Source organism: Gymnodraco acuticeps, unplaced genomic scaffold, assembly GCF_902827175.1.
Source record: "Gymnodraco acuticeps unplaced genomic scaffold, fGymAcu1.1, whole genome shotgun sequence".
Classification (NCBI taxonomy): domain Eukaryota; kingdom Metazoa; phylum Chordata; class Actinopteri; order Perciformes; family Bathydraconidae; genus Gymnodraco; species Gymnodraco acuticeps.
Window position 1 is genome coordinate 237,501 of NW_022991335.1, and position 8,813 is coordinate 246,313.

The 8,813-nt window shown below is 42.3% G+C and overlaps 1 long non-coding RNA gene across 1 annotated transcript; it reads right to left on the reverse strand.

Annotated features, from left to right (window-relative positions):
- Positions 1-3,564: 3,564 nt before the first annotated feature.
- On the reverse strand, positions 3,565-8,075 carry LOC117562572. Its single transcript, XR_004571564.1, has 3 exons — positions 7,867-8,075; positions 7,456-7,582; positions 3,565-4,277 (listed from the first exon to the last, which is right to left on the reverse strand). It is a non-coding gene; the product is annotated as an uncharacterized LOC117562572 (long non-coding RNA).
- Between the last annotated feature and the right edge of the window lie 738 nt (positions 8,076-8,813).

Here is an 8,813-nt window from a genome sequence, read left to right on the forward strand (position 1 = left end):
TCCCACTTACAGACAACATCATACTACAATATATAATCTAGTAGTGTATGCAAGATAGAAAACTTTGTGTGTGAGAAAGAATGCTGGTGTATGTGAGAGAGGAATTGTAGTATGTATGAGGGTATAGAAGTGTGTGTGAGAGAGAATGATAGTGTGTGTGAAAGACAATGCAGGGTTGCGATCGAATAGTCCATTTAGCTTAGGAACCTTCCTAATGGAGTGAAATGACCTGGAAGTCCCTCAGTGGCAGCCATGATAAGTGCCGGTCCAATTCTCTAGAACAGCGGTTCTCAAACTTTTTTAAATAATGTACCCCCTTTGAAAAAGAAATTCAGCCAAGTACCCCCTGATCAGCACAAAAACGATTTGTTAGGGGAAAAATGCCTATATAAAGAGGTACAGTACAGCGCTGCACCATCAGTGTCTGATTTATTAAAACAACAACATTGTAACTGAGAAACACTTAAATGCTACATTTCAAATGTTTACAATCCATCACTAAATTCATGGCAAACCAATTTTAACATCATGCAATAACACTAAGACGACATTAGTTGCATTGAACTGATCTTTTTAATAAGTTGTACTTACAATGTAGTGAAACATGGGCTTGAGCTTCACTGAGGATCTTTGTCATTCTGACAGGAAGGCCACTGCAGTTATTACACTTCACGTTTTGAAATATGTGTAACTCTGTTCATATAAAACCCACACTGCTCAAACTTCGTTACTTTTCCTAGAATTGGTATATTTATTTATTAATTTATTTTCGGGCGTGGGGAATGAAGAGAAAAAATATGAGCATTTTATGAGCATGGGATTTTGACCCCTCATATGAACATATGCATAATGCTGCGCTATACTTTGCGGCCACATGCTGTTGCCAAGCAACGCTTATTGTTTAGGTCCTTTGATAAGCAGGCAGTCATATCATTAACTAGAACTAGCTAGATTTGATAGATTTGGATATAAACGCGAGTGAAGTCTAACCGGACGAGAGAGAGAGAGATCAGATCAGCTGCTGCTGACGGAGAACACACAGCTCCGCATGATCACAGCTCCGCCGCTGTGACGGACCGTTGAGTGGAGCAAAATTAAATACACTAAGAGTTAGACCTAATTGCCTTAACATGGAAAAAGTTGGGCAAACCTAGTATTGCACAGTGGTTTAGCGAACATGTCTGCCTTTAGAAAAAATCACTTACATTCTCAAAGACAAACAAGAACTGTTCCAGAAGGTCTGGGGACGTTTTATAGAGTATACCAAGAACAATGACCTATCTCAATTTCTGAACGAACCTGGGGCAGGATAATGCGATAATGCTATAATATGCTACAATATGTTAAAATGTAAATGACTGTGATATCCTCTGTAGAAATACGGTCCTATTGCTGGAAAACTGGATGGTTGCCGATGTATTATAGTGCCCTTGTGGTATGTACCAATTTAATTTAGTGTTGTTATTTTTCTTTAATATAAATTAAAGTAGTTGTCCTGTGTATATATGTATTGCTTTTGGCTCTATGTCTTCGTCCTATGTATGTGATTTTTTGTAAGCTGAAAATCAATAAACATATTGATAAAAAAAAGAGTTAGACCTAACACACTTAGATAGTTTATCTACTCTGGAACTAGCTAAACTAGTTATAAATATGTGTATTCTTTACTGTCGGGTCACTTATTACAGGTTCAGCGAGCTGCACGAGACTGACGGGCTGTCAGGAGAGGGAGAGGAAAAGAGAGCACACCGTTTATTTTTCCCATTTTATTATCCAGAATTACTGTAAACCTTTGAATAAAGTAGTTAATCTACTATTAGTAGTTTGTTTAAATGCATTACTTATGTTTTTTTCTTTCTCATTAAAATAAAATAAATCTCACATACCCCCTGCAGTACTCCAACGTACCCCTAGGGGTCCGTGTACCCCCATTTGAGAACCACTGCTCTAGATGATAGGAAAGGAGGTTTCAAACTTCCTTTATGACCTCCTTTAGCTTAGGAACCACTGGACCTTCCTTACGAAAGGAAAGGAGAAAATGCTGCCCCACAATACAGCATTTGCCGTCACACAACATTCGGCCGTTCACGGAAACAACCGATTATGACGGAGAAATCATATCATGAAAGTTACGGTGCTTATTAAGCATTTTAAAACGTATGTGGTAAGTTGCCAAAGTGCTTTGTTTTGAACGTTCATCAGTATTATAATCAAAAAGAGAAATATGAATGTTAGTTTTTACTGAAATGATCAAATAAAGTCAACATCTCACAGTCTTTACTGAGCTGTGTGGGGTTTGTTCAACTTTTAAAAGATGTTTGAATGGTGATATACACAGTGATAGATGTTAAGGACTAACGTTTATAATAAATACATTTGTATTGATTTTAAGATATTTTCATACAATCATACGTATTGGGATCATTTGTATTAATGTGGACCGGAGGGAGAGGGTGACGATCATAAGTTTCACTTTCCTTTTTTATTTCAATTCCAACTTTGGTCATGAAGAATATGTTTCTCTGTTGTCCACGTTCATAAAGCATAAAGCAACAGCATCGGAGCACGGTGCAGAGTCTCTAGATGAGTTTACAGTAGTCCCTCGTTCTTATTGAACATCCATGTTGTAGTCCGCTGTATAGAAAACTGTAGTTTCCATAGTTTCCCCACAGCAGCAGACGCACATTCATGACGTCCGCTGGCGCATCATAAACACGTCGGATAGTGAAAGTGCAGTCGATTCTCTAAAGTACCGCAGTCTCTTTTCCTAAGTCCTTTTGAATTCTCCTATCCACTATCCCTTAACCCTGTGATGTTTCACTCAGAGGTCAAGGAATAGACGATAGGGATAGATGATAGGAGCTGATTGTTGGACTATTCAACTGCAACCCTTGTGTTTTTGAGAGCTTATGACAGTTTATGTGAGAGGACATTGTACTGGTTGTGAGAGAGCATACTTTAAAAGGAAGTCAGGTTGATCCAACAGGAAGCCAGTTTAAATATTCATTCCTTGACCGGTTTACAGCCTTGAAAACAAAGCCTAAAGCTGCTCAGAGCACTGCTAGCTACATTTGAGCTGCAATAAGAACTTTTGGTAACACGTTAAGGCCCTGACACACCAAGCAGTCACCAGAGGACTCGCCGACGCCGGCTGTTGCGTCGCCGTGTTCTCCTGCGTCTTGGCCGGTAGTGTGTATTCGTCATTCAAAAGAGGCAACAACCGGAAGACAGAGAAGAAGAACATACCGTGATATAAACAAACAACAAATAGCGTGTGCGTTCCATTTTCACTCTTGTCCATCGAAAACATGTTTCGTGCGGCACTGGAGCTAGATTTGGGTTCTGCCCGCTCTGTATTAATGTCATGTTGACAGGTTATCATCATGTAGGCGTTGATAAAAGCTCATTCTAATGTTGTGTTATGTGTGTATGAAGGTACGAAATACATTTTTGCATTGCCTATCCTGCTATTTGTGTTTATTATTTTAATCACACAGCGATAAGAAACAATAACAATGTGCCTACATAACTGTCAGTTGCAGCCCTAGCATTAGTATTGGTTATAGTAACAGCTACAACATTAAAATACTTCTAGGCAGATTGAGGAGGATAATGGGAGAATGAACAGAGGGGCAGAAACATCCATCTGAATAATAATAACTTTATTTGTATCGCACCTTTCATACAGGGGATTGCAGTTCAAAGTGCTTTACATCAGTAAGAAATAAAATATACAATCAGTGTAAAACAAGCAGCAAGAGCAAAGCATAAAGTGGGATAAAATAATATATATATAATAATCCCAACAGGCCACCTTGTTTATGGTTTGATTAACTTTTAGTAGAATATAAAATACATGAATGAATGATGAAATGAGCACATAAAGTGCAGACATACTATAATTATATTGAGGTACTTGAGACTAATCCTGCAACTGTATAGTTCTGCTCCACAACAGTTTGAGAATGAAGAAACCATCACGTATGAAAGGCTACATGTGAATAGAGGGGCAGAAAAACGGCTTGCACATTTACATTTCAATCTTGAACAATGAACAGCGGTAGACAGTATCTCATTTAGTATCACCATCCTGCGCTTCGCCGGAGGCCTTCGAGTGCTGAGTGTGCTTGGCCTCTCTCCGAGCCGCGGTGCCGGTGTGGTGCAGATGGTGGATTCTGCCATGGGAGTGCAGGGCTCAGCATCAAAGTGGAAGGACTCCTCGTGGTGCTGGTCGAGGTTTCACTGCTGGTGCCACCGGGGGTTGATTCTGCAGCCACCTTAATTTTTTGAAAATAAATTCACAGTTAGTTGGATTTAAAACCATGGCTTCTTAAAACTGTTTACTAAGCATTCATAACAAAAAAATACCCTGAAATGTGTGTGCCATTAGTTTGGGGTGTGAACTAACATCTCTGTTAACCGCCTTTGCTTTCTCACTGTCTCCGTCCCCACCGACTCATAAAGCTGGCAATGTCCTTGATCTCATATTCTCAAGGAACTGCGCTACTTCTAACCTCTCTGTAAACCCGCTCCACACATCCGATCACTTCTTCATTTCATTCTCTCTATCCCTTTCCAAACATAACAAACTAATCTCTTCTCATCCTGCACTTGTCCGCCGTAACCTTCGCTCCCTCTCCCCCTCTACCTTTGCCTCGTCGGTGCTCTCAGCCCTCCCTTCCTCTGACTCGTTCCAACTCCTGCCTCCAAACTCTGCTGCAGAAACTCTCCTCTCTACTCTCTCATCCACTCTGGACTCGCTCTGTCCTCTCACATCTCGGCAGGCTCGTCAGTCCCCTCCTGCTCCCTGGCTAAATGATGCACTGCGTGCTAATAGAACCGTCCTTAGGGCAGCAGAGCGGAAATGGTGGAAATCCAAATACCGTGACGACCTCCTAACCTATCAAGCTCTCCTCTCCTCTTTCTCTGCTTCGATCTCTCAGGCAAAAAGCACTTTCGTTCAAGATAAGATCCAATCTTCCTATTCCAATCCTAAAAAACTATTTTCCATCTTCTCCACCCTCTTGGACCCTCCAAAAGCCCCTCCCCCCTCCTCACTTCTGTCAAGCGACTTTGTTACCCACTCTTTTTCTGACTCACCTTTACTCACCGCCGGGTCACCAGACCCTCCTTCCACCAACACACTTACCTCCTTTTCCCCTCTCTCTCCAAGTGAGGTTCTTACCCTCATTACCTCTGCCCGCCCTACCACCTGTCCTCTGGACCCTATCCCTTCAAACCTCCTTCAGACTATCGCTGCTGATATTATACCGTTTCTCACCCATTTCATCAACACTTCTCTAACTTCTGGTCACTTTCCAAACAGTCTCAAGGAGGCAAGAGTAAACCCTCTCCTAAAGAAACCCACTCTCAACCCGTCTGATGTTATAAACTACAGGCCTGTCTCTCTCCTCCCGTTCCTGTCTAAATCACTTGAACGCGCTGTCTTTAAACAACTCTCCTGTTATCTCAATCAGAACAACCTTCTGGATCCGCACCAGTCTGGTTTCAAGGCAGGTTACTCCACAGAAACTGCTCTCATTGCTGTCACTGAGGAACTGCACACTGCCAAAACTGCATCCCTCTCCTCTGTCATCATCCTGTTGCACCTGTCTGCTGCATTCGACACGGTGAATCATCAGATCCTCCTTCACACTCTCCAAAAACTTGGAGTTTCAGGCTCTGCACTTTCCCTCCTCACCTCATACCTGAAAGACCGTACCTACAGGGTGACTTGGAGAGGGTCTGAGTCCGACCCTTGTCAATTAACTACAGGGGTCCCTCAGGGCTCTGTTCTTGGTCCCCTCCTCTTCTCCCTGTACACAAACTCGCTCGGATCAGTAATTAGCCCGCATGGTTTTTCTTACCACTGCTACGCTGATGACACCCAATTAATTCTGTCCTTTCCCCGCTCAGAGACCCAGGTCGTCGCACGCATCTCTGCTTGTCTAGCTGACATCTCTCAGTGGATGTCTGCTCATCACCTCAAACTCAACCTTGACAAGACTGAGCTGCTCTTCCTTCCGGGAAAAGATTGTCCCACTCTTGACCTAACAATCAACATCGGCACCTCAGTTGTTTCCCCGACTCAGACTGCAAGGAATCTGGGTGTGACCCTAGATAACAACCTGTCCTTCACTGCAAACATCGCTGCTACAACCCGTTGCTGCAGATACACGCTTTACAACATCAGGAAGATACGTCCCCAGCTGACACAGAAAGCGACTCAGGTTCTGGTCCAGGCTCTCGTCATCTCACGCCTAGACTACTGCAACTCCCTCCTGGCTGGTCTACCTGCATGTGCCATCCGACCTCTGCAGCTCATCCAGAATGCAGCGGCTCGTCTGGTCTTCAACCTTCCTAAATGTTCCCACACTACTCCGCACCTCCGCTCCCTTCACTGGCTTCCGGTAACTGCTAGAATCCACTTCAAGACACTGGTAATTGCTTACCATGCTGCGAATGGATCTGGCCCTTCGTACATCCAGGACATGGTTAAACCGTACACCCCAGCGCGTGCACTACGCTCTGCATCAGCCAAACGACTCGCTGCGCCCTCGCTGCAAGGGGGACCCAAGTTCCCAACGGCGAAAACACGTGGGTTTGCTGTCCTGGCTCCAGGATGGTGGAATGAGCTCCCCATTGACATCAGGACGGCAGATAGCTTGCACATCTTCCGGCGCAAACTGAAAACTCATCTCTTTCGACTCCACTTCGAGCGATAGAACTATTAACGAAGCACTTTTATACTAATAAAGGACTGGCTTTTCTAAAGCCAGTTGAGTAGCACTTGAAATGTTTTTGCTTTATGAAACCTGATGTACTTATATGATTCTGTTTTCTTCAAGTTGTATTTTGTTGGACGAACGCACTTATTGTAAGTCGCTTTGGATAAAAGCGTCAGCTAAATGCAATGTAATGTAATGTAATGTAATGGTCAAGTGTGAAAGGCACATTGTAGACACATTGTGATGCTCTATTCAGATGCTAAAGATATACTTCTAGAAGATTCAGAACACTACAAAATATAATCAAGACATATTTTATCATGTATTATTATAGGTTAAGATAAAAGCGTTATTGATCCCATGGTGAATTTCATAAGCTACCCAGCAGTATATCATGTAATTTCAATTAGCTCCTCCTTTACCAGCTACAACATTAAGGTGATGAGCACATCAATAATTATAATACAATAATATATATATTATTCTGTTATTGTTATATTATTTTTTATCTATTCGTGTAATATTATATTTTATTATAATGTTATGTTCATTGTGAAGCACTTTGGCAAACCCTCTGATTTTAAACTGTGCTATATAAATAAAGTGGATTGGATTGTTATTGTTATATTTAACACTGTAACCACCAAATGAATGAAAATAATGTTTTTGTAAATGAAAGAAGCAAGAAACACTTAAGTTATTTGTACTCAACAAATAAAATAGTTACCGTGATGGTGAGGTTCGAAGTAATCTCCTCCCTTCTTGTGTAGGGCTCTTAAAACTGCAGCCTGGTTATGATCCACTGCTGTCTGTCAGTCCTTTGTGCTCCACAACTACCCGAAGGGGCACGTTTCCTACAGGGTGTACTGGGTTAGCAAATAATCCCAATTCTTCCTCAGCTCTTTCTCTCAAGCACATAAATAAACGATGTAAGCATTGTGGCTAGTTAGCATGTCCAATTCATATCTATATACAGTGCCAAACTGCACAGCTAGCAACAGCTAGCAACAAGATAACAACAAAACACAAGGTTGAAATAACAAATTACATTTCACGTTAACGTCACTGTACGCTGGCAAACAATAAAAAGCCAACAGCATCTGCTAAAGAGCTCAATTGATGAAAAAGATAATCTTACCCGAGAAACCAAGTTGCGTTTCAATCTCTCGCCAGAGTCCGGTTTTCACTACTCGGTTCGAGTACCTTTTCTCAGTGATGTCGTACAGAGCTGGCCTCTCCTGGATCAAGGTGATAAGCAGGTCTTCGTTTCCGTCATTCCAGATCGCCATGATGAGATGACAATGAATTAGCAGTCTGTGGTTGCGTTCCGATTCTTTCACACACACATACGGGTATTGGGCCGAGCGCGACACCGTACTTCCGGTCTGCGCCGTTTTACGCGAGGTGCAAGCAGCCGTACACCGTCTAGGTGTTGCTAAGCTTCCTGTAGTGAATATCATAGTCTATTGCCTTAATCAATATCTAGTCAACTCTAAAATACCACATATATGCAATGGCATGATAATATTATTGTGACAAGTGGGGTATTCACCTGGTGTTTCCAGAAATTAGACGTAGATGCAGCCAAAATCGACGAAGGCCACTGTCGTTTTTCCATACATCTGCAGGCAGTCTGTAACAACCCACACAGCTCTAGTTTACGCTGGTAACGACCTAAAGCACACCCCTCAAGTCCAGAGATGTGTAATCCGAAGACATGCAGCGATTTCTTCGGTCGTTAATTCAGAAAAAAAACCTACTGCGCTCTGCCTGGCTACGTTAGCTAGTTGTTTATATTTGCACTTCCAGGATATTAGCACCTCCAGGAAAATGGCGCATTTATATATATTTATATGGCGCGTGTTGCATTGTGGGTAGCTCGTGACGTCACTGTGTGTGAAAGAATTATCCAAAAATCAGCTCCTAAATTCTAACCCTATCTCCTATTCCTTGACCTCTGAGTGAAACGGGGTTAAGGGATAGTGGATAGGAGAATTCAAAAGGACTTAGGAAAAGAGACTGCGGTAATTTAGAGAATCCGACTGCACTTTCACTATCCGACGTGTTTATGATGCGCCATCGGAC